This window comes from Pongo pygmaeus, chromosome 7 (assembly GCF_028885625.2).
Source record: "Pongo pygmaeus isolate AG05252 chromosome 7, NHGRI_mPonPyg2-v2.0_pri, whole genome shotgun sequence".
In the NCBI taxonomy this organism is placed as follows: domain Eukaryota; kingdom Metazoa; phylum Chordata; class Mammalia; order Primates; family Hominidae; genus Pongo; species Pongo pygmaeus.
Window position 1 is genome coordinate 148,179,001 of NC_072380.2, and position 26,672 is coordinate 148,205,672.

At 40.5% G+C, this 26,672-nt stretch overlaps 1 long non-coding RNA gene across 3 annotated transcripts in view; it reads left to right on the forward strand.

Annotated features, from left to right (window-relative positions):
* Positions 1 to 20,927, forward strand: part of LOC129042829 (uncharacterized) — a 59,521-nt gene extending 38,594 nt beyond the window's left edge. Inside the window, exons 2-6 of one of the 3 annotated variants that reach the window (XR_008504221.1) lie at positions 9,319 to 9,335; positions 12,409 to 12,586; positions 14,995 to 15,107; positions 17,727 to 17,984; positions 20,635 to 20,927. This is a non-coding gene — a long non-coding RNA (uncharacterized LOC129042829). The remainder of the gene's footprint in view (positions 1 to 9,318; positions 9,336 to 12,408; positions 12,587 to 14,994; positions 15,108 to 17,726; positions 17,985 to 20,634) is intronic. The other 2 variants (XR_008504223.1, XR_008504222.1) reach the window with 2 other exon arrangements.
* Positions 20,928 to 26,672: the final 5,745 nt, after the last annotated feature.

Consider the following 26,672-nt stretch of genomic DNA (forward strand, 5'->3'; position numbering starts at 1 on the left):
TGTATTCGACCACAGAACCCCTTTACTATGAAAGGTCTGGTGGGACACTTTGGGGAATGCAGTTCTGTCTGCTGATATCAGCCATCCACTCATTACTATAGTCATTTTTCATCACCATAAATATTTAACTCATATTCTTAATCACTAATACAGTTAGTAATTCTACATTAACATCAACCCTTCTGTCATATGATCTTAATGATTAAATGATCAACTGTGGTTCACCCCTCAGTGCACAGTAATGAAATTACGGTCCTAAGAAGAAGGTCAAGATGGTGGACAGGCAGAATGAGCTCTCTGTCAGAGAGTCAGACAAACTGGATCTAGTCCTGGCTTTATCACAGGTGTGTGACTTGCGGCAGGTAACAGAACACCCGTGCCTCAGTTTCTTGTTAGCAGAGCTGTCTTGAGTCAATCTAGATGTCGATGCTAAGATTCCTCCCATATGTAGCAACAAGAAAAGTAAGCACATGTGTCTCCATCCCTACCCAGAGGAGCTCTGCTGGCATTACTTGGTGTAGACCTGCTGCTGTGTATTATTCCCTCTGTGTAGGAGGCAATGTTTTAACAGTCTCTGTCACAATGCCTACAAAAACCAATGCTACAAACGCTTCAAATAAGAGTAATTAAGGAGAGAAGACTGAGGATACTTTACTCCATGAAGTTTATAGCTTCAATGCTCTGTGTAGAGCTACACCTCTACACACTCTTCTCTCTTTCTCTGTCTGTCTGTCTATCTATCTATCCATCTACCTATCTATCTATCTGTCTGTCTATCTCTAATGTGTGCATTAGAACTGAAAGACATTACGTTGCAAGAGATTAAATGAATGTAAGAGACCAGGCAAGCTGAAGGAGTTTAGAGAAAGGCGAGATTATCTTTTCCCAAGGAAGGTTGTAGGGTCAGAGCTTGAGGGTGTTCTCTACTCAGAAAGAGTATTTCCATCTGTAATGAGAAGCAGGTCCCCAAAGGTTGAGTATGAGTCAACAGCCCAGAGGTAGAATGTCAATTGGATCTGCTTGGTTGTTTAGAGGTTAGACTAGAAAAACGGTAAGAACATTTCCTTCTCCAAACGCTGCCTAGAGTCCCTGAGAAATCAGATACTAACAAATCAGACACTTACTTTTTCAGTCCGGTCCCTCCAGGTGGGACAATCAGTAGTTGAGCGCATCTTTCAAAGGAAAAGAAACAGAGCACTTGAAATAAAACAGTTCTACCTGCAATATTTCCAAGTCTTTGAGCCTCTTTGAATCCTGTAGGTGACATATTAAATTCATCTAGAGATGAGTCTGACCATATGCACTTATGCACTTGTACTCATCTGGAAATTATAAAGATTGACTCTGAAATCAATCAAGTCTGAAGGTGAAGGAAAAAAGTCTCAAATAGAGAATTCCCTTTTCAAAAACCTGAGAGAAGCTCTGACAAAGAAAGATGTTACCCAAGATTGGAGATAGAATAGGTTGTGTTCTCTGAGTTCCAGGACTTGAGCAATCTGAACCCAGGTCCTTAAAACATGCTGTCAATCAAAGCCAAGGAAATCAATCTCAGAGTAATGGGCATCTGTAAGTTCCCAAATCTGAGCCCCATGCCAAATATGAATGGGAAAATAGTGCAAAACAAATCAAGGAGGGTCCTTTAGGCAAGACCTGGCCCTCCCACTAGTTCTCCAAGTGATATTTGGCAAGTCTTTTCCTCACACTGGGCTTCAGTTTCCCCACTTGTAAAATTAAAGGATTGGTACAAGATAGATAGAATATGGTACATGCATAGAATAGATTCCAACATTTGTGCTCTTATAGCAAAGATGGGCATTGTCATTGGGTCAAAGCACTCTCATCCACTAAGCACAGATTCTGCCTTAGAACCCTTCTCAACATTGTGTTTGAAAACCTACCAGAGATCACCTGGGCGTTTTTGAATCAATATTTTCAAAAATTCTTTCTGTGGTAAACATGCTTTTTAATTCTGTGAAAAGCAGGCTTTTTTATGTCAAAGAATTTTGGCCATTCTAGCTTCTTCTCACTACATTAGTACCACCTCCACAGGTTGCCTTCAAATGTGTAAATAGTTTAAATAATGGCTTAAAATTTGTACCCAGAATGTGTATGAACCATCATTTCAAAGTATTTGCACCTGAAAGCCACTCATAACCTGAAGTCCTTGATGCTGTGGGCAATCTTCCTGATTAAAAAATCCATTAGAAAGACAAAGTCATAGGTGCTGGTGGGTATCTTAATGGCTAAATCCCAACTGCTTTTACAACCAAACATGTTTTCAATTGGACTTCCTTGGAGACCACCTCCTCTGTGGTGTCTTGAGGAATGTTCTTGCATGGTAACCTTGTGTGAAGGACACTTCACAACTTTGAGTGCTAATTATCCTCTGGAGGAAAGAGGAGGGGGACCCTAACTAGAAGCTGATTCCATAATCTAGGTCAACTCTCTGGAGTTGGTCTTTTGTTATTTCAATTTCCTCAAGCTCATTATTAGGAGGAACCTATGAACTCTTGATTAACTGGGCCCCAGTTGAACAGAATGCTCAATTTTCAGTAAGCTTTTCAGAGCTCTCCTATCAAAGAGCAAGAGGCAAATGATGGCACAACAAGTTCATGTGAAGGAATTCAGAACAGCAAAAGGTGCTTAGGGAAAAAAGCATGTGTATGGCCTTACAACATTTGTTGTATTATTATGTAATTTTGTTTGTTGATTTTAGTTGCTTAAAACAGCAACTTGTTTTTGCTCATGCTTCTTCCATGGATCAGGAGTTCAGGCTGGGCTCAGCAGGGAAGGTTCATTTGTGTTTCACATGGTATCAGCTCAGGCACCTCCACTGGGTTACAGGATCCAAGGTGGCCTTACTCACATGCAGTTGAAAGCCTTGCTTCATCTCTACCAAATATCATTCTCTCCAGATATTCTTTCATTGGCCAGGAATCTAGACTAAGCCTTTTACATGGCAACTGGATTCTAAAAATACATTTTATTTTCAAAGCTTAAATTTTTACATTCCCTGAAATATTAGTCTTTTGGGGAACATCAAGAAGTTGTGGGCACCCATAACTTTGGTAAGGAAAAGGAGTTCTTGGTTCTTACTCCTGCCATTGGGATCTGCTTACTCTCACATCCCCGGCTACTTCTGGTTTGGAGATACAAAGTAACTAGGATGCTTAGACTGGGAAAACATCCGGAAGCCTTCAATAATTGGGTTTCTTTGGTATAAGTTAGAGTAGAAGTCTCTGTGCCTCTCAGTGTGAGATTTCTCCAAACTTCTCCCTAGTACATAGCATTATGGAGTGTAAGCCATTTGTCATCCTTCAAATCCACTGCCCACATGTACTGTCTCTGAGTTTATCTCATTACCCACCTGGCTGCAGACTTCAACAGCTGTTCCATTACCCCTAAAGAATACACTTGTACCAAAGCATTAGTGAGCAATGTGGATTAATTGACAATTACAAAATGGAAAAAAATTTACATAGCACAACCCTCAGCAAAATTAAGAAGAAATATATACCCCCTGTTAGACATTTCTCTTTTCTAATTCCCATCTCCTTCACAGAATCTCTGGGAGTTTTTTCCCTCTCCAATTTCCTCCCACTACATCCAGTCTCCCTGGATCCTTTCTCACCTCTGACAGATGTTACTAGGTCCTTCAAATTCATCTTGCCTCTATCATGCAGAGTGACTCAGCTCCTTCCTCTTAAATCTTGACCTTTATATTAAAACTTTTTTCTGTTTTAAGAGCTGAGCCTATAAAACCTCCAAGGTAGAACAGAGAGGAGCATTCTGAGCCAATTCTACCAAATTGTTCCACCATCAGTATCATCTCCATCCTCACAACCAAGACAACAGCAACAAGACATGACTCTAGAAGCTTGTTCAGTGGCCTGGGTCTACTCATTTATTCATTTACTCAACAAATATTTACTGAGAGACCTAATCTATGTCAGACACTGTGCTAGTCAGTAGCACAAGGCTGAACACATGTCTGCATGGATCTCACATTCTGGTGCATAAAAACTGGCACACATAAATACAATGATATATAGATGGACTTCAGTGTAGGAAAGAAATAGTGTTTTGATAGGAAATAGGAGAACCTTTTTTAGACAGGGTGGTTAAGAAGGACTTCCATGAGGATGGGGCAGTTAGGTTGAAATCTGAAGGATGAAGTGACGCATTAAACTTTTTTCTTCATCCTGCCGTTTTCTTGCTCTCCAGGAACAATCCCAAAGAATGTTCAGAAAAAGAGAACATCAGCATGAATGACTAAATTGGCAAAGAACTTGGCATGTTCCAGGGAGAGTGTAATATTGTGAGCAAGGGGAAAATGGATCAGAGTGAGGCTGGAGAGGCAGGTTGAGTCCTACTTGTGTGGGACTTAGAGGGCCAGGTATTCCTCCCAGGGTTTGGTTGGGAAGTAGAGCCACTGCAAGTATTAGGAAATAAGGGATTTAGTATAGGTGTTTTTCCTTACACACATGTGGGAAGCACTGGGAAGTGGATGTATGGAAACAGGGAGTTGAAAATGACAGCAACAGTCACTGAAACTCCAGCAAGGTGGACAGGTTACAGCTGGCAGAAAAACCCAAATTCACAAGCATGTCAGGTGCCTAAAGTAAAACCATGAAGGGGCGCTCAGGATGGGTCTCTGGGAGCTGCTGTCTCTGGGTAGCAGTAGCATTTGTGGAACTGCTGCCTATGGAGTTGCAGCCAAGTGTCTGAGTTGTGATCAGGAGCTAGGAGGGTGAGATGGATGCAGTGGATTATGAACAAGCGGTGCCTAATGGCCTTCTCTGTGCCGTTCATGGCCTTTTATAACCACAGCTACCTTCTGAGAGTTGGAACTCTGCTTTCCTTCAAACCAGCAAGTCCCCTTCTTGGTTAACTCTGAACCAGAACCACACAGGAAATGGGATTTTGGGAAACAGAGTATCCAACCCCCGAGGTGAGGATTTAGCTTTTATGCTCATAGAAAGGAAAGCTCACTCACCTTTACCATGCCAGAGCCTATAATAGAAAACATCAGTCCCTTACCATCTACCTTAGCTTCCCCCTCCAGCCACCATATTTTTTCTATATTTGATTATGACTAACAGAGTTATTAAGCATCAAATTCTTCAAGTCTCCCCTTCTCTGATAGACAACTGAGAGTATCACATATTCTTTTCTTGGGCAGTTAAGTTCCTCCCTGAGTTTACAGATGTCAGTGCATGCCCCACCCCTTCACAGGCTTAAAGATCTTGGGGCTGGAGGGAGGACAGGTTTTATAGACTTGACTTAGGATGCCCACGTGGGTACTATCCACTAGATGGTAATCAGGGGCAAGTTACCTACATGTGCTCACAACTCACCCACCTATAAAAGGGTATGGCAAACCGTACCTCATAGAATTGTTAAGGAGATTAAATTAAATAATGCATTATAAGTGGACAGCTTGTATGCCACATGTTTTATTCACAAAAAGTGCTCAGGTAAGGTTAATTCACTTTTCCTCCACCATGCTGCCTGGAATAACACACAACTTTGGGGTTAATCCTTGCCCATTGACATTACTGATTCCTGTTTCTCTTCATTGCACACCACCAATATTGCAGCCATTATTAAGCTACAAAGGCTAAACCAATTCTTTCATTTATCACCCTTTCTAATACTTCAACACTATAATTAGCTTTCTTAACTGTAAACAGGCATGGTAATAATGGTCCCTAACTCAGATTCCTTATTAGGAGTGAATGAGATAATGTGTGGAAAGGGGTTAGAACACAGCTAGACACATAGGAAAGACTCAATGAATGTGAGCTATTCTTATTACCCCAATCATCATTACCATGTACATTCCTTTTCCAAAGAAGTTGATCAAGTCTTCTGTGGTGTGGGTGGGAGGAGCCAACAGGGCACTGGAGCCTACAGTTTCCCCATCCTCACAAAATGAGTGAGATCCTGGCTGGGCATGGTGGCTCACACCTGTAATCCCAGCACTTTGGGAGGCTGAGGTGGGCAGATCACCTGAGGTCAGGAGTTCGAGACCAGCCTGGTCAACATGGTGAAACCCCATCTCTACTAAAAGTACAAAATTATCCGGGCATGGTGGTGTGTGCCTGTAATTTCAGTTACTTGGGAGGCTGAGGCAGGAGAATCACTTGAACCCAGAAGGTGTAGGTTGCAGTGAGCCAAGATCATGCCACTGTACTCCAGCCTGGGCAAAAAAAGCAAAACTCCATCTCAAAGAAGAAAAAAAAAAAAGAGTGAGATCCCGGGACAAAGGTGAAGGAAATGCCTTGGTTGTCCACCTTAGGAGAGCTCTAAGCCCACGGGCATCCCTAAGAGGTCATGAAGTGAACTTTGTTCTATTTCCCTCTGATTTGAAACTCTGGAGCCTTGTTGCCCAGGACAAATGGGCAATTTTAAGCTCCTTGAATGACTTTTTCCAGGAGGTCACTGTCCTTATGTAAAAAGTCCAGAATTGTTAGCTGAAAGGACAGACCCATTTTATCCCTTTCTAGGATCTTTGACATATTTATAATTATTTTTCTAAGTGCTTATATATAATTTCAATAAAAACAATAATGTCCAACATTTATTGAGCACTTAATATATACTTGCCCTTATGTTGAATGCATAAGATCCACTATTTATCTCCACACTGACCAATGAAGTAGAAGTTATTATATCAATTTTATAGAGGATAAGACTGATATACATATATACATACACATATATATACATATATATGCACACACACATACATATATAAACACATATATGCATATATACATGTATATACACACATATATGCATATATACGTATATACACACATATATAGAGATGTACATATATATACATATATTTTATATATATATATATACACACACACAAATGTTTGTGTATATATATACAAACATTGTTCTAGTGGTGGCTACTTGGCAGTCTGAAATAATCCAGAACGCTTCCTGCTACTACAAATACAACATACAAATAGAAATGTTGGATAAAATGTTATAATTTAAAAGACAAAAAACACATACACGTAGCTTGGTTTTCAGGTAAAGAAAATCAGCAAGTACCGGAAACAAAGAAGGAATTGAAAGCTCAAGTGTTAAATATAAAATCTTATAGTGTGGCCACTGAAAGGTAGGGAATAGTATTGGACTCAGAAAAATGCCCAAATGTTTATGGGCCTAGATTTCAATCTCATGTTGACATAGGAGATATTGTCTGAAGTCTATGATAGGAGGAAAGTTGGAACCCAGACTGCAAAAAACTGGAACCATAAAAAACAAAACAAAACAAAACAAAAAAAACAAGCCTGAATTCTTGGTGAACATAGAATTAGAAGCTGGGTGTGGTGGCTCATGCCTATAATCCCAGCCCTTCGGGAGGGTGAGGTGGAAGGATCACTTGAGCCCAGGAGTTCGAGACCAGCTTGGGCAACATAGTGAGACCACTTTTCTACAAAAAAATTTAAAAAATTAACCAGGCATAGTGGTACACACCTGTAGTCTCAGCTACTCAGACAGCTGAGTCAGGAGGATCACTTGGGCCTAGGAGTTTGAGGCTGCAGTGAGCTATGATTGAGCCACTGCACTCCAGCCTGGGGAGCAGGGTGTGACTTTGCCTTAATAATAATAAGAAGAAGAATTAAATCAGTTTAAAAAAAGAAAAATAAACAACTTTAAAGAAAGTAGACTTAGGAAAACTCTAACCACCAACCTTGGAAATTTATTAAAAAAAAAAAACGCCTCTCTCCATCCAGGATTCTGTGGAAAACAAAAACCCTAACCCTTTGTTGCAATTGGGTTTGGAAACTGAACTACACAGTGTGAATAGTTCAGAAATCTCAACCTACCAAATTAATATAAAAAATAATTTCTGGTTTATGATACCTTTGGAGCCAAAACAAAGTGCTCAAAAACACAAATTTACTCTCCAAAATGCATGAATGTCCCACAAGGCAGAAAAATTAGCTCTTACTAAATATGTATTAACAATAAAAATGTACAAAACATATGAGGAAGTGACTCAGCACAGGGAGTTTTAATGATCACAATCATTAGGTATACCAATGCTCCCAAGAAGTTGAGACAATAGAACTGTCCAAAGGGATGATAAAATAATAACTTTTAAAAATTATTAAACAAGTAAACTGTAGGGGACAATTAGATATTTTTAAAGGGCCAGATTACTTTGAAAGATTGGGAAGTTAATTGACTAGATATTAAAAACTGTTCCTGAAATTCCATATCCAATGGATCAATTGGCTGTCAGACTAGACACAGCTGAAGAGATAATACACGAACTTGAAGGTCAGTCTGAAGAATGCCACACAGGGAATCAAGACATGAAACACATGAAGGAAGCATAAGGAAATCTAGTGGGTAGGGTAAGAAAATCCATTGTTTCACTAGGAGGATTTCTAGAAGTAGAAAATAAAGAGATCAAGTAAAGGTGATATTTACTAACACAACTATGAACTTTCCAGAGTGAATAAGATGTAAGTTCTTAGAACATAAGCCCTGAGTAAGAAGGGTTAGATGAATCTTTTCAAGGCAAAATAACCAATAAGCAGTGGAGTCTGATTCATATAGACTCAATCTGAATGCAAAGTTTTGCATTTTAACCAGCATTCCTATACTGCGAGCAAATCTTTGGTGTCTTCCTTGAGAGCTCAAATTGTGACTAACTCATGGTTTTGTAACAAGAGTCAATTTCTATCTGGCTCAAATCCAGTTACAACTATGAAGCTGCTGAAACAACATTTTCTAAATGTGTGGTTTTGTAGTTGTTGTTGTTAAATTTGTCCCATAAGATGTTCTTTTGAGGGTGGTGAAAAGTAGGAGTGGGGAGAGTTCTCTGATCAAATAAATTTGGAAAACAACTATATGTGGCGTATCTTTTTGTAGAGGCATAGGAAATATTAGTATATTAAACTTTCTGATATGTCTGGAACAAAGACATCTGTTTGACTCCAGAACCCATTTCTTCCCAAATACCAACAACTATTGACTTTCGGAAGACTGTGTGTCACAGCCCTGTACAATATCACCAATAATTATTCAACTTTGTTTGAATATTTTAATTTTTAGGTAATTCGCTACTGGCTAAGGTAGGCCTCTCTGTTTTTAGATGTCTTTTATTGAAAGTTTTTTTTTTTTTAATATTGAAGGAAAGCGTTTCATCTTCTACCCATTGGTACTAACCATACCTTGTAAGATTACAAAGAAAATGTCTTAACCAGGTTAATTAATGTTGCAGTGACAAATGACCACTAAATTTTAGTGATTTACAACAAACTGTTCTTTTTTTTTGCTCAGGTATGTATCAACTCCAGGTGAGTAGAAGCTCTGCTCTTTGATCGTCTTTATTTCAGGACACACACTGAAGAAACACCCTCTGTCTTGGTTTTGTGGCCAAGGAGAAAATGGATAGAGGAACCACACATGGTTATCAAAGCTTAATTGTGGCAATCACTATGTTCTCTCACATTTCTTTGGTCAAAGCAAGTCATATGGCCCAGGCGATTATCAGAGGATGGGAAGGTATGTGCCTTCCGAGGACAGGATGGCCGATATTTAAGAACTACCATACAGTCAATCACATAGTCAAATCTCTGTGTCAGAAACATTAGAAGACTGCTGCCATGTGCTCCACAGCCTTGTTTTCCCCAGCTTCTCCCATTTTCAGTTCTTTTTCTATTCTTTTATGACATGATATTGAGCCTCTTGGGATCTTTCTTCCTGGGAATATGCTCCAGTTAATGTGAATATTAATAACCATAATGACTGCTGGTGAATATGTCTGTGGCTATGCTTTGTCCTTTACTGGCATCATCTCTTATAACCCTCACAACAGTCCTGGGGATAGGTGTTATTATTCCCATTGTACAAATGTTCAGATGGGTACACAGAGACTCAGTGAACTATATTAATTTAACTAAAGTCACACAGCTGGCACACAGTGGAGGGTGTCTGAAAGCTCGGCTTTATAGGCTCTCTATAAAGCTCAGCTCCTAACCTCCAAAGCAGGCACTGTTTCCCTGTGTAGCTCTGTTCTCTGGATATGTAGGAGAAGCCTGAGATGAGTTGACGCCTTTCTCCTTTCAAGAGCATATACTGTGGGACATAAACGTTCAAATGTAAGAAGAAATTCTGTGATACAACAAGTGAATCAAGAATAAGAATATGTTGGCACATCTTTCAGAAATGCAGTGTCCTCCGAGCACCTGGAGGCCCTCTGCGCTTTTAATGTACATTAAAACTGTCTGTACATTCTGAGTGCAGTCATCAACAGAGCAATTTATGGACATGATCTGGATCACAGATTAAAAAACATTTTGTTTTATATATAAACTGATATTTTATAAGTGACCAACTTGAGCCCTGTGTTAAGGAGGATCTGGAAGCATAATCCAGTGGCATATCCCACAAGCAATGTCTGATAAAAAGAAGGAAGAAGGAAGCTATGCTTATATATACCAAGCATTTGTCAACCCCGTCCTAGGGAAAGCCACCCCTATGATCCAGAGAATAGATCTTCTTGGAGAAACACTGGACCGATATTTAATTTTATAAAAGGAAGGAGAAAGCTAATATTATTTTAGCACCTACCACTGAGCATACACTTCATTTCACTTACTTCTCACAATACAGTGCAAATGAGTACAGTGCTCCCATTTTCCAGTCAAGAAGACGAAGGCTCAGAGCTGCGAGCTAACTCTTTCTGAGACCCACAGTGAGTAAATGGCAGAAACAGGACTCAGTCTTAGATCTGACGGACTCTCGATGCTACACTACAGCACACCACCTTCTGAAATCCTCAGAGCTCAATAAAAAGTCCCACTGTTCTATGAATTTGTTTTGCCCAATTTCAAGATATTTAATACCGTTCTGTTCTTGCCTTTCCTCCTTCTCACTGGCTGAAGTCTCACTCTTCTCAAAACACAAATGGCTATGAGGCGAGGCACTTTGTTGGACCAGATCGTGCCTCCTAAAGGTGGCAAGTTTGCATCACGACTTTACATAAATGCTCTTGGCACTGACAGCGGGAGGCAGGCAGGAGTGCGGCTCTGCCATGTGACAAATATAGAGCTGCTGTCCTTAAAGCTCTAACAAGAGACTAACCCTCAAGGGAGACGCCATGCAATAAATAATTTTTGCCATAACACATTTCTTTCTTTGCATAAATTTAACACCCTGCTCTCTGTACAATATGTGATCTTCCTGCTAACTCCCCATAGACAGAAATAGCTCTGGTAAGATGTGATAAAAGACAAGTGGCAGAAAGGAAGGGAGACATGACACATTGGAGAACTTGACTTTAGTGTCGTCTTCTCTACAATGAATATTATCTTTTGCATTCTTCATGGTTAACAATAGACAAAGAATGACTGCAGTGGGGCAGATCATTAGTCCGATGGGATCCCCAATGCATCAAATGAACTGTTTTTGGACTGTAAGATGCTGATTCCCTGTTTTCTCTGCCAGGTGTTACCTGGCTTCCAGCCTGTCTTTCTTCTCTTCCCCATGCAACGGTCACCAGACCACTTCCTTCGCCCTAAACATGAAGGTAGCCCAGGCACCAGCCTGCAGAGTCAATCCTGCCTCCAATAAAAGGGTTCTGAGAAGTTCTAGCAAAACTCAGATATTTATCTAGCAGATCTCTGGTTTTGTGGCTCAGCTCAGATTGTTGTGGAACTTTGAATGGGGATATGCAAATATACTTGGGGTCCTTCTTTCTGGAAATCAGAGCACTAACACAAAAGTCTGCCTTAGATGTTTCCCATCTACCTAAATAATTTGTCTTATATTTTATATCCCCCAAAAAAGGCCTTTTGGCACCTGGAAAATCTTTAATTTGGGGGTAGTATCCTGTGTTCTCTTTGATCTAGAAAGCCTGCAGAATCATGGTGCTCCAATCTCAAGGGAGGAAGCACACTGTTTAGGAAGTCCTCATTCCTGCAGATAGAGGATGCCCTGACTAGGTAAGGGTGCCTGGTCAATACTCCTTTATTGCCAGAATTCTGAGAGCAGCACCTTTTCTCTTGCATTGTCTTTCTCCCATCTCATGTCATTCTGTTGGGAATGCAAATCACAGTCACACATCCTCTGCACCTCCAAGTGTCAATGTGACCATGTGAGCACAACCCCACCTCTGGAATCAGACAAGCATTTCACAGGACTAAAGTGAGGATAATCAAGTCACATGCTCAGAACTGGCCAGAGTTTTTCAGTTTCAAGTGACAAAATCTCCAACCCCCAAAATAGAACACATAGGCCTATGTAAACTGAAAACCAAGAGTAGATTTACTTCCGAAAGAAAGAGTCAAAACAAGGACTTTGAGGATGTGGTCAGGTATGGTTCTCTCTCCATGGACTTCTTGTCCTTTCCTTCACCCCCATATCCAGGTCTCTGCATTTGTCCACGTTCTTCACTGTCATGTGGCTCCTCCCGATGTGATAGCAAAGATGCCCGTGGACAGCACCAGGCTTGGGTCCATCATGTTGGCAATCTGGAGGAAGCCAAGCACTTTTTCTCCAACTGATTCAGTCCCAGGACTGGCTCTCATTTGCCCAGCTTGTGCAAGTGAGCCTATAACTAATCCCAGCTGTGATGGGTAACATTAGATGTCAGCTTCACAGAAGTGAGGGATGCCTCGTTGGCTGGTGGAGCATCGTTCTGGGTATGTCTGTGAGGGTGTTTCCAAAGGAGATTGACGTGTGAGTCAGTGGACTGAAAGAGGAAAACCTGCCCTTAGTGTAAGTGGGCACCATCTAATCAGCTGCCTGCATGGGGCATGGCTAGAACAAAGCAGCCAGAAGAAAGGGAACATTCAGCTTGCAGAGTCTCCTCTTTGTCCCCAGTTGGAGGCTTTTTCTCCTCCTGCCTGTGGACATCAGACTCCAGGTTCTTTGGTCTTTGGATTCTGGGACTTGCTCCAGAAGCCTTTTGGGAGCTCTTGTCTTCACCTTCAGATTGGTGGCTGCACTATTGGCCTTCCTTGTTTTGAGGCATTCAGACTTGAACTAAGCCACACTACTGGATTTTCTCATTCCCCGGCTTGCAGATGGCCTGTTGTGGGGCTTCACCTGTGTAATCATATGAGCCGGTTCTCCCCAATAAACTCCATTTTATATGTACATATATCCTACTGGTAATGCCTCTCTGGAGAATCCTCACACACCAACCAAATAGCTTAAGCCACCTTTAGATGGAATTCGGTCATATGCAACTGTGAGAGATGGACTAATAGGTTCCTTTCTGAGGGGTCATTGACTTAGGCCTTGGCATATCAAGAACCCACAGGAAGGAGATTAAGGCTAACAGAAGACATACCAGAGCATAAACACATGTGAATTTGGGGAGATGATAAAAAGACAGAACTCAACCCCAGCTCACCTCTCTCATCTCTTTAGAAAAAGTCACTAGCTGCCTAATATTGCATTAGTGGGAAGTTCTGTCAACCGCTGCACCTGGTATGGTACATTCCTCCCTGTGGTGGTCAAATGGGCTTGGGGTTTAAACATTTTGTAGAAGTTTACACATGAGCACTGAGATTGATACTACATTGCTTTCTACCACAGTGCTAGTTGGCATCAAAAGTCAAAAAAGCCTCCTGATGGCTGAGTATGGTGGCTCACACCTGTAATCCCAGAACTTTGGGAGGTCAAGGCAGGGTGATCACTTGAGCCCAGGAGTCTGAGACAAGCCTGGGCAAGATAGCAAGACCCCGTCTCTACAAAAAGGTAAAAAATAAAAATTAGCTGGGTGTGATGGCACATGCTTAGAGTACCCAGGCAGTGAGGCCCCATCTCTAAAAAAAAATCTCCTGGTTACTCTCAATGATTCAAGAAACACGAAAGATACGACATGAGAATAGTAATAACTAGGCTTCTGCTGCATCCCTATGACCTAGGCTTCCATTCTTATCACTCAGTCCCAGTCTAGGTCATTTGGTCCAATGTTTCAGTTATAGTTTTGGTTCCTGGCCTGATACATAAGTCCCCCTAGGACTTTGTTCCCCTAGAGATTGAAGCTGTATTCTTGAACCCCTAGCCAGTGCTGGAGAGCTACTGTGTGCTGGCATTCTTGCAGGATGACCATAGTCTGCCGTATCGGTGAAAGTCATCAAGTCCCAAGCTCAGTTACTAAACATATCCACCAATACCACCCCTGGATCAACATGCCCAGAATTAATTGCATGCCCCAAATCTCTTCTTCCTAATCTGCTCTTTCTCCAGTGCTCTCAGTTTTAGTAGATAGCATCACGATTTCTCCATTTTCCCAATCCAGAAATTCAGAGGCCATGCCTGAGTCTGTTTTTCCTTACCCCTACCCCTATATCTAATCACGCAGTCCTATTGATTCTACTTCTGATAATTATTGTGACCTGATTCTCTCTATATCCACTGCTAGCTCCTTGGCCCAAGCCACCAGCATCTTTCATCGCAACTGCAGAGTTACCAGTTTCCATTCTCGCCTTGCTCTCGCCAATTTTTCTCATAGCAGGCAGAGTGATCTTTTCAAAATACAAGGTCAATCCCACACATGCTGTCCTCCAATTGCTCCCTTTTGTCTCAGTCCCTATTCATCCTGTAGATCTTAGATTAAATACAACTGCAACAGGTCAATTTTCCATGACAACTTTTATAGCATCCTACATCTAGTCTTCATAATGTTTATCACAACTTGAATATACCAATTATTTGTGTTACCATTTTATGTCTGTTCTCCCAGGTAGATTAAATTCTATAAAAGGTAAATACTGTGTCTAGTTTTCTCCCCATTTCTCCAAAACCAAGTTCTCCATGTAGTTAATGCTCAGTAAATATTTAACGAGTAAGTTTATAAATGAATGTCACAGCACATTCAAGCAGTGTCTAAGCAGAGGCCGAATAGTCATCATTCTGAAATGTTGCAAAGAGAAATTTCTGCTGTGAAGTTTGGACTAGATAATTCTTAAAGCTCTAAGTATTACTTTGATTCCCTTTGAGAATCTCATTGTCCTAATGTTAAATACATGTCATCAGTGCTCAATGTTACAGCTTCAAACATAGAAGATACAAGAAGTAAATGCTGAGATTTCGCTATTTGTTAACCTATCATGGTAGGTACCATTTGTTGTTACAGTGTGTTCATTGTCTCATCTCATTTCCATTTTTAAGCCCTTTCTCCCAAATATGGGAGAGAGGGACAAAATTCTATTGACCTGATTTATCATCATCATAAAGATTTAAGCCAACCAATCCAATAAATTAGGGGATGGTTTTAGACCTTACGAAAGGATTCACCAAAGGGGTTCCTTGAAACAGTAAGCTCTCTGATGGCACTTAAAATTGGATTTGATTTACAAAAATTTGATTTGCACATAACTATTCAGGAACATATTGATTGCTTTAAGTGAGGTACACTGGGACATAACTACCTTTAATCTTTTATAACAAAGGCAGCAATTGAAATTGCTTTTGCTAAGCAATTTTTGAAATTGAGGGTTCGATCTCTCTGCTGGCTTTTTCTCACTCAGAAGATTCCCTGTCTCCCAACACACTTTCCTTCTAATTAAATGAGGTAACCATTTTGTATTATTTGTAGACTGCAGTGGCTGACAGAATCGTACTCGCATCTTAGGGCTACTGAAAAAGCGGCGCTAAGGGCTTAATTTCATTTGCCTCTCTCTTTGTTAATACAGACACTTCTTATTCTCATTTCTTGGAAGCATTTTAGAGAGAATCGATTTGTTGGTTATTAAAAAATGGTCAATTACCACGGTATTAGATGGACCCATATTCCCCAACGACAATGTCACTTTCATCCCATGAAAAAGTTTGCCCTTTGTGTGTATGTCTGTTTGCTTGCTTTATTTAGCTTGTGCTGTAGAGTGCCTAATAAGGAATCCTGACATGAGTTTGCACCATCTCCAGATTGAATTTCTTTATAGATCAGCCTTAGTAATTCATTTCCCAACTGGTTCTGATCAATACAGCTTGACTTGGCTTAAGGTTAGAGAAACTAGCACAACTGTGGCGCTCATAGGGTGCCTAAAAGCACCTCCTTCATAAAGAGTCTCTTTGATGGTGACCTGTTGAACTGATCCACGGCCTCTTAGTGCAGTCAAGGCCTGAGCTCTACTCAAGCCCCAAAGCTGTCATTGTCTTGTTCTCTTTGATTCTGTGAATCCAGAGGCCAGAGAGGCTTCTACGAAAACAGCATGGTGTGAGGGCAAAATCAGTAATGGCACATCAGGGTATGTGAGCCCCTGGCCCAGTTGTACTAAGAACTGACTATTGAGCTTCAGTGAGTGGCTCACGTCCTGAGATACTGTTTCAGCATCCATAGACTAAGGCAGCCAGACCTGTTGATATCTAAAGCTCCACTGAGCTCAGAAGTACTAAGGTTCTGTGTAGAGGCAGAAAGTCCTGCAGTACTTTTAAGTATTTTCCTCAATTTTCAACAGCGTACTCTGAAATGACCACCTTTTGGGTAACGGGAAGGAAAATCATTGTTTCTAGATCATAGAAAACTGCTTTCCCTCTGCCATAAGGATCCCAAACCAGGCTTTCATACTTCCCAGCTGTGTGGTCTTGGCCAAGTCACATGATCTCTTCTGGGTTCTGTTTCTTATTCGTAAAATGGTGACACATAGTTCTTCCTTTTACCCATTGAGGGGTGAGGATCAAATAAGGTCACAGATGATGTGAGAAGCACTTTGGAAGCAAAGCAGAATACATAAAAGAGACTGTTTAATCAGGTGGCCATTGCATTTCCAGAGAACAGAGGCATGAACACCCCCTGGAGCTTTATAAATCTGGCTTCCTCCTATTCTGTGTCCTCCCACCATCCCCACTGTGGCTGTAGTTCTTGCTGGGCCAGAACTCATGGCTTGTTTACAAGCTATTTGAATGCAGAGACTCATTAATGCAGGCAATGACACCCATCCTTGGGGACTACTGCAGAGATTCAGCCAAATCAACTCAGCCATCCTGTTCACCCCACCTGGACAAAAGCCCTAATATCCACTTGGTCAACCAACCAGCCAGCCAGCCAATGCTCTGTCTAACACGCTGCAAGCACAGGGCTCACAAATGCTCCAGGGCAGGATCAACCTTGAGGATGAGCTGACCTCATATACTTTTAAGTCAACAGTGACATTCATAGACTATTCAGTGATGTTCTAACAGGAGGCATGTCTATACATTTTTTTTCCCAAAATATTACTCATTTTTTTTCTTAAATGGCACATCTGTAGACCCTAGGATCTGGAAATATAACTATATTCAGCAATCATTTTTTAAAAATATCTGTAATGTCCTGCATCCTTACTACAAGTTTCATATTAGACATGTTACACACATGTTCTCACTTAATATATTCTTTGCAACATCTCTGTAAAACAGATATTCACTTAACAACATTACTTGAATGAACACATTAAAAAATTAATATAGTTAAATAATGAACACTTGTTGAATGCTTTCTACATGCTAGGCATTTTGTTAAGCAGTGGAGATACAGAAATGAGCAAAATAGGCAAGGCAGCCATTATCACTGAGCTTATGGTCTAAGTACTACAATCTCCATTTGTAAATAAACAAGTTGAGAACGCAGAAGATGAATCAACTTGCCCAAGGTACTCAGTAAGACAATGTTAGGTCAAGGGATCAAAAGTTAGCCTGGCTCTGGCCACAATGAAATGACTGATACAAATTTCCCCTCCTGACCCAAACAGTGATGAACCTATAAAAATTGTGTGAAGCAAATGTTTTCAGGCATTGGACGTCAAGCAGCACAAGACTATCACCCTGAAGGAAAGAGAATCACGCAAGATGAGCCTCATATTTATCCTGGCTTTCTGCTTGAGAGCAGTCTCTCAACTTCAATACAGAGAAGTGGGACACAAGTGAAAGAGTATTGCTAAACCAAGGAGGCAGAGATCATGTTTGTTCAAAAGAGTACACAAGAGGTAGGAGCTGTAAGAGGCACACAGGTGAGACATATGTTTGGGGATTCCCGTGGCATGCGCATCAGGGCAAGACTACAAAAAGCCTATCAGAGAGCAGCTGCTGAGAGCTGAAAACTGAAGGGAAGTTGTTGAGGTCATGGAGAGCTGAGACACATTGGAGGTTCAGCCCAGCCAGAGTAGAGACCTCACTAAGCACCTCAAGTATTCAGTTGAGACCTCAAGGACCAACTTCAGAAGGGCCAAACTATAGGAATAAGGACCCAGCCCTTGATTCAGGATCAGTCCTTAGGATAAGGGCAAAATGAAGACAACCCAAGCTTCAACAAATTAGAAAACCAATTTTACAAAGGAAAGATTTGAAAAATTCTAAAACTGAAAATTATAATAATTAAATGTGTGTAATGACTTAACAGCATATTAGAGATGACAAAAGAAAGGATTAATAAACTTGAGATAAAATCAATAGAAATTATCTAAACTGAAGAATAAATGGGAGGAAATCTTGAAAACAGGAAAAGCGCCTCATTGGCACATGGGATAATATCAAGTTCCTGGCTTATGCATAACTGAAGCCTCCAAAGGAGAGAATATGCAGGAAAAATATTTCAAGACAATTTCCAGACTGTCCCAAATTTTGTAAAAATATCAGCTTATAGATCTAAGAATCTCAGCAAACATAAAGCAAGGTAAATACAAAGAAACCCTGTAGTAGAAGGTGCTATAACAGTACTGATCTTAAAGACACCGAAGAGCTGACAAAAAATTTAATAAGCATATTTTTACTAATAAATTCAACAACTTAGATAAAATTGAGATACGGACAAATTCTTTGAAAAGCATAATGTAACAAAAGTCACACAAGTCCTTTAAAAATTGAAAATTTATTCTAAAATGTATATGGAAAAGCAAAGGACCTGAAAAAGAAAATAGTCTTGGAAAAGGAAAATTTGGAAAACTCATACTGTCTGATTTCTAGATTTACTGTAAAGCTACAGCAATAAATACAGTGTAGTATTGGCATAAGGACAGACAATTAAATCAATAGAACAGAATGAGGGAATCTACAAATAAATCTAGACATTTGGATCAATTGATTTTTTAAAAATCATGCTAGCAATTTAACAGGGTAAGAAAATTCCTTTCAAGAAATAGAGGGAAAAGAGACATTCTAACACTTTCCTAATCAAACATGAAAATCAATTTAAGATGGATCATGGACATATATACAAAAACCAGTCCTATTAATCTTTAAGAGAAGGAAGAATATTTTCAAGCTTTAGATAGAAATATTTCTTAGAAACTCTACAAAAATAACCCAAAAGAAAAAAACTGATAAATTGAACTTCATTAAAATTGAAGACTCTTAGTCACACACACACACACACACACACACACACACACACACATACACACTCCTGTTGATAAAATGAAAGGGCAAATCATAGACTTGGAGAAATTATTCACAGGACCTATATCTTACAAAAGACTCATATTAATAATATAAAATAGTATCTGCAAATTAATGATTTAAAAAATGATGTCAGCTGGGTGCGGTGGCTCATGCCTGCAATCCCAGCACTTTGGGAGGCCAAGGTGGGTGGATTACCTGAGGTCAGGAGTTTGAGACCAGCCTGGCCAACATGGAGAAACCCTGTCTTTACTAAAAATACAAAATTAGCCAGGTGTGGTGGTGCATGCCTGTAATCCCAGCTACTTGGGAGGCGGAGGCAGGAGAATCGTTTGAACCCGGGAGGTGGATGTTGCAGTGAGCCGAGATCGTGCCATTGCACTCCAGCCTGGGCGACAAGAGAGAGACTCCGTCTCAAAAAAAAATGATGTCATAAAAATAGGCCAATGACTTGAGTAGACACTTCACAAAAGATATATGAATGGGCAATGAGGTTGCAGAAAAAGCTCATTATTTTTAGTCATTAGGAAAATGTAAATTAAAGTCACAATAAAATACCACCACATACCTACTAGAATGGCTAAAATAAAAAAAAAAAAAGAAAGAAAATGTGGGTTAGAATGAGAAACAATGGAAACCCTCATACATGCAGTGGAGATGTAATGACAGACTTTGGAAAACTCTGGAATTTCTCACAAAATGAAATGTACGTCAGTCCTACAACTTAGCAATTCCACTCCTAGGTATTTACCCAAGATAAATGAAAAGACATTTCTATGAAAAGACTTGTCTTAGAATGTTTATAAAGCTAAATTTAATATCTCTAATCTAGAAACAGCCCAAATGTCTACCAATAGGAGACTGTATAAGCATGTAATATGTTAATTCAATGAAATGCTAATTAGCAATAAATGCTATGAAGTACTGATATCCACAGCAACATGAATGAATCTTAAGAACATTGTACTGTGAAGTAGCTAGACAGAGCACATACTCCATGATTCATTTATATGAAGTTCAAGGACAGGCAAAACGAATCTATGGTGACTGAAATCAGAACACTGGTTGCCTTTAGGGCAGTGAGGATTAAATGAGAAGAACCATGAGACAACTTTCCAGGATGATTAAAACATCCTTTATTTTTATTGGTATTTTTTAGAGGGGGGTATGTATTTGACACAACTCATTAAAAAATACCTTTTAAAATCTGTTTTCTTATGTATAAATTTGTCTCAGTTAAGATAACCCAGTCTGTTTGACTCCAAGGACCACATTTGTTCCACCATGCTATGCTGAATATGAGGCAAAAGTTAACACCTGGAAATTTTGCTATCCTGAAATGAGGCAGTGCATTGTGGAGAAAAAAAGAATGGACTCTTCTGTTAAATGAACATAAGTGAGCAAGCTGTTTATAAACTATAAAAGTGACAAATATGTATAATTATATTTAAATGTTATTATTACAAATTGTTAAGGCAGTATTGCACCCTACGGGCTTTGGAAACCGTGACCATTTGTATTCATTATCAATCGTTGCATAAAAATAATCACAAAACTAAGTGGCTTGAAACACCAGATTTTATTCTTTCATTTTCTGTGGTGAGGAGTTTGGGAGTGCAAACAGTCGAGCTGTCTGCCAGGGCTGCGGTCATCTGAAGGCTGGAAGGTCTTCTTCCAAGTTTGCCCCATGGTTGTTGACCTGCCTCAGTCCTTCACTGGATGTCTAAAGGAGGCCTTAGCCCTCTCCACAGACTGCCATGAGTCCATGAGACATGGCAGCTGGCTTCCCCCAAAGCAAGTAGCCCAAGAGAAAACACAAAACCAAAATGGAAGCTGCAGTGTCTTTTATACTTTTATACTCTAATCTTGGCAGTGACATGCCATCATTTCTGCAGTACTGTGCTGGCCACAGAGCCCTCCCCTGGTGCAAGTGGCAGGAGGGTGTTCCAGCATCACTATTTCAAGAGAAGCAGGGACCAGACTATCCTGGCCAGATAGTCTGCCTAAGCACTCTTACACTTTGCCTGTAAATCTGACTTTTGAAAATGGCACCTTCTAATTTAGGCACCTGAATCTAGTAAGTTCAATAATCAACCTACATTGCGTAACTTCTCCCGTCACTGTTATATGTTCCTCGTGTGTTTAGTACCTTTTTCCCTTTCCTTTCCCATTAGACTGTGAGTTCTGTTAAAGAAACTCTGTGCTTTAATCTTCTTTAAAATTTTCACAGGCACTGTTTGAAGTTCACATTGATTTTCACGTAGCCAGGGCTCAAGCTGTGCTTGCTGGTTACAAACATTTTACAAAGCAGAACACCCGGAAAGTAAAGGTAACTGTCATAAGGTATATGAATCAGTTATTTCCCCAATAATAGTGTATAAGAAACCACCTCCAAACTTAAATCCATGTAACAACCACTTATTCCCTTGCTCATGGGTCTGTAGGTCAATTGAGAACAGGTTGATCTTGGCTAGACAGCTCCACTTCAGGGTCAGGGTAAGCTGGGCTGGGTTTCTTGCTGCAAGTTAGACTCAGGTCTATGCCACCTGGGTTCATTCTGGAACTCAGGCTGAGGGGCAGTGTCCACTCTGAGGAAGCTCCTCTCAGGTAATAGCAAAAGCACAAGAGGGACAATATAACCACGCAATGCATGTCAAGTCTTCTTGCTTTGTGAATGCTACCGTCCCATTGGCCAAAGCAGATAACATGGGTGAGCCTAAAGTCAGGAGCAGGGAAATACACACTGTTTCCAGCGGGGGGATCTTTAAAGTCACATAAGAAAGGGCATGAGCAAGGGAATAAAAATGGTGGCCAACAAATCTACTATGTGCTGGCACAAAGTTATTAGAGCTATCTAAGAACTAAGTGTTGCTGAGAATATTTGACTTTGTGGAAATAGTTGAGTATTCTTTTCCTTTTAGAACTGAGAAACCCTTGAGAAGTGAGTTAAACCTGAAAATCAACATGAGAGTGCTATGATACAAAGCATAGATTTTAGCAATCCTACTTTCCCCCACTTACTGGTTGGGGACCCTGTCACAGGTCTTTTAACTTCTGTTTTTTTGTCCAAAGTAAAGGCAAGATAAAATCTATGCCGGTTGTGAAAATTAACATAAATTAACATATTACATATTGGTACTAGATGTTCTCAATGTCTGTTTCCGCATCTATCTTGCTGGAGTGGCGGGGAGGGTGGAGGAGCTTTAATTTTGCAGCAAACTTGGGAGCCTTGGACTCAGTCAGGGAAGGACTCAGCTTTCTTGAAATGAAAAAGAGGTAATGACAGAGACTCTATACCGCATTCACCCTCATGTTGCTTAAAGACAAAAGCATAATCAACTGTCATTTATCTCGTGTACTGAAACACTATGTTATTGCCATAGAGACATCATTATGAGTAATTAAATGGAAGTGTTTTCTAAAATCTTTTTGAATTAAAGTCTAAATATCTACCTTTTTGCTCAATTCATATAAGCATAAGTTAAACACTGCAGCACATATCTTGTTTTGCTCCAGATCAAATCAGTGAGTTATTTGTGGCAATCTTATCAGAAGCAAGTGAATGAAATCCTCTCCAGCCTTATTGTGAAGGTACAGCTTCCACTCTTCCTTAGGAGTAGCATCTGGCTTACCAAAGCAAACTGCAGTATAACGTTGTTTTGTTTCTACATCTCTATAAAGGTCTGTGAGCAATTCACTAGCTTTTGAGAAAGCTCTTCCAACAACATTGGAATAAATCAGGGCTCTCTTTGCTAGAGAATCCTATAGAGGAATGCTTCAAGATTTGAAAGAGACCTGTGAGCTCTCATCACTTCTGTCTCTCTTCCTCACATGCTAGAATCAGTCCCCACCAAGCCAAAGTACATTCTGTACCCAAAACACATTTCAAATCCATCCACACAACCCCATCCGTGGCAACCTGGGTTACAACTATAGCCTTTTTTTTTTTTTTTTTTTTTTTTTGGAGGTAAGAGTCCAGCTCTGTCACCAGGCTGGAGTGCAGTAGCATGATCTTGGCTCACTGCAACCTCCACCTCCCAGATTCACTAGGTTCAAGCGATTCTCATGGCTCAGCCTCTCAAGTAGCTGGGATTACAGACATGCACCACAATACCCAGCTAACTTTTTTGTATTTTTAGTAGAGACAGGATTTCACCATGTTGCCCAGGCTGGTCTTGAACTCCTGATCTCAAGTGATCTGCTTCAGCCTCCCAAGGTGCTGGGATTACAGGCATGAGCCACCATGCCCAGCCTATAGCCTCTTAAATGCTCTCCCTGCATCTACTCTCATCACCATCCCAATTCATTTTCACACTGCAACTACAGTGGTTTTTTAAAAACCCAGAACCACATCACACGTCTCTCTGAAAAGAAGGCTGAAAAGCCTTCCAATGATTTATCATTGTAGTTAAGACAAAAACTCAAAATTGTTAAGGGGTCATCAGGGGTCCACTTGGGCCTGTTTGCTCTCCTGCTGGTCTGTATATACCTCAACCTCATCTCTAGTTACTTAACTCCACTGTACTGAACTTTCTCCAAGCTCTTTAATATTCTAGTTCTTTCCTTCTCGGGATCTTTGCATAGTTGTTCCCTCAGTCTGAACCACCCTTTCCGCTACCCTTTACATGTCTGGTTCCCTCTTATCATTCATCTCAATTTAAATTTCACCTTCGCAAAGTGGTCTTCCTTGATTCCAATAGATCTCATCATTCACTGCTACTACTCCATTCATTTCCTTTAGTATTTACCCTAATTTGTTATTGTAAATAGATTTATGATTTGACTTGTTTGGCATCTGACTCATCCATTGGATGTGCGGTCCACAATCACAGGAGTAAAATCTGTTTGTTCACCATATCACAACAGTGCACAGCCCTGTGCTTGGCCCTGGAAGATGTCCAATAATTATTTCTTAAATACATGGATGGATGAATAAATGAATAAATAAATGCATGAGTAAATGAAGGAGGCTAAGTCATCAATATTTACACGAATATCCAAAATATCTTCAAACTCCCATCAGATGGCTCTCCCTGGGGCATTGCTTGTAGAACCAGGAGTCTGCTCTGAAGTCAGGCATTGTCTCCGGGAGGACAAAGCAAAGCTTGGAAGTAAGACAGCCTGGGTTCTCCTGGTCTTTGATCTGTTTCCAATTTCCCACATTACCCTCAGCAAATTTCAGAGTCCTTCTGAACCTTAGCTCCCTTGTAGTTAAAATGAGGGTTTGCAACCAACTCAGGGATGCTTAACTACGAGGGCCATGACACCTGTGGATGTCCATCTTATCTTATCATGGGGTAGTTAGCTTTCAAATTTTAAAATGTTTTTTTACTCCAAAAAAGGTTAAGAAACATTGGATTAGGTTAACTTTAAAGTCTCATATGCCTCTGATAATTTGTGTTTGTATAAAAGGAAGGCCCATGTACTGGTCAAGGTTAGATATGGTTGCATGTAACAGAGACCCCAAACGACAGTATCTTAAACAAGATTGAGGACCATTTCTGTTCCTGTTCCCTATAGGTCTGGAGGTGAGCATTCCAAGGCTGGTAGGGATTCCAAGCTGCCAGAGACTCCAGCTGCTTCTGTCTCATTGCTCCACTGTTCCTTGGGCAGGGCCCTTATCTGAGTGGATATTTCACCCGATGGATCAATGGATATTCTAGCCAGCAGAACAGGGATAGGGGAGGGTAAATAAGGGGAGTGGACTCCATCTATAAAGACAGAAATGAAAATGTCACATAGCACTGCTGCTAACTTCCTATTGACTACACCTGGCTGAAAGAGTGGAAAATGCAGACACTCTTTTGAGTGGCTGTGAGCTCAGCTAAAAATCAGAGATTCTAACATTTTGGAAGACCAGGGCAACAGAGAGTCTTAGCCAAAATCAGGGATTCTATGTAAGTCTCGAGAGATGTGTCAGAGCTGCCCACTGTCACAGGAGATGTGCTAAGTAAAAAGGAATTTGGCTTATAGGCTGCCTTGTGTAACTACAGAATTTACAAAACTTAGAACATCTAATAGAATGTATGGCTGCAAAAGAACTCAAGAGTTGTATAATTGAGTCCTTTTGGTTTCCATCAGTCTTTCTACAGCATCCATTGTGGTTTCTTCCTGAATTTGTTTATATGTAGAATTAATTATTTATTGAGCACCTACATCTACTATGTACACAGACAGTGTTTTAAACTCTATATAAAGAGGCTCTGCTTTCTGGGAGTTTACTGTCTATTGGGGAGGCAGACAACAGATCTTCCTGTGGAAGATAATCTATTCTCATAGAAGACAGTGGGAGCAGAAAGAAGGGGACCCTATTCCACCTTTTTGGCCTTCTTATAGTTCAAGAAGGGCCCTTTGTAGGAGGATCTCAAGCTGAATTTTGAAAGATGAGTAACGGGCATAGTGCCCAGCAAGGAAGGTGGGAAGAAAAAAAGGGAGGAAGAAGAAATGGGAAAACAGAATTTATTGCATTTTTAAAAAGTCACTAGAGGCTTTCAGATTGCTGACCTGGTAATGATTATAACTGATCTTAGACTTTATAATATTTATATACACAGTATTTTTATTATTGAATAAAATGGTGGTGATGTTTTCTGGAACAAACAGGCTATGCTTTTCTTTCTGTACGCCCTTTTCATACACTCATCCCATTATTCCAGGTGTCTGTGCTGTTTGCATGTCCATCTCCTTTCCAGATGGTGAGCCTCAGAGGGCACAGGTTGTGTCTGTTTATCTCCATAGACTCAGACTCCAGCAGGGCCTGGCACAATAGCAGTTTCAATAATTGCTTGGCAAATGAGTGAATGAGCAGGTGTTAGTCGGATGAAGGGGAGCAGGCCTCCTAAGCAGAGGAAACAGCATCAGGAAAGATATGGGAGGTGGGGTAAATTCATCCCTGTTGGAGGCCAGTGTGCATACTGGGGCAGAGGAAATGAAGGCGGCTGGTCAAGAAGACCACCACTCAAATGTACTTCCTCAAATGCCACAGTCCCTTCTAAGCCCACCATCAGGTATAATGCTAATAGCTCAAGTCTTTCTTATATGGTGCCTATTACCATTTCTAACCATACAATTGAGAATTAGTGCATGGAGATTAAGAGTGCAGGCCCACTTCCTGGGCACAGATCCTGGCCCTGACACTTCCTAGCTGTGTGACCTCTGGCAAATCACTTAAACTCTCTATAAGGCAGTTTTCTCATCTGGAACATGAAAATAAAAGTGTCTATTTCATAGACTTCTTGGAAGGCCAAAATGAAAAAGATCACTTAAAGTGATTAGAATAGTGTTTTGATCATTAGTGCTTAGTA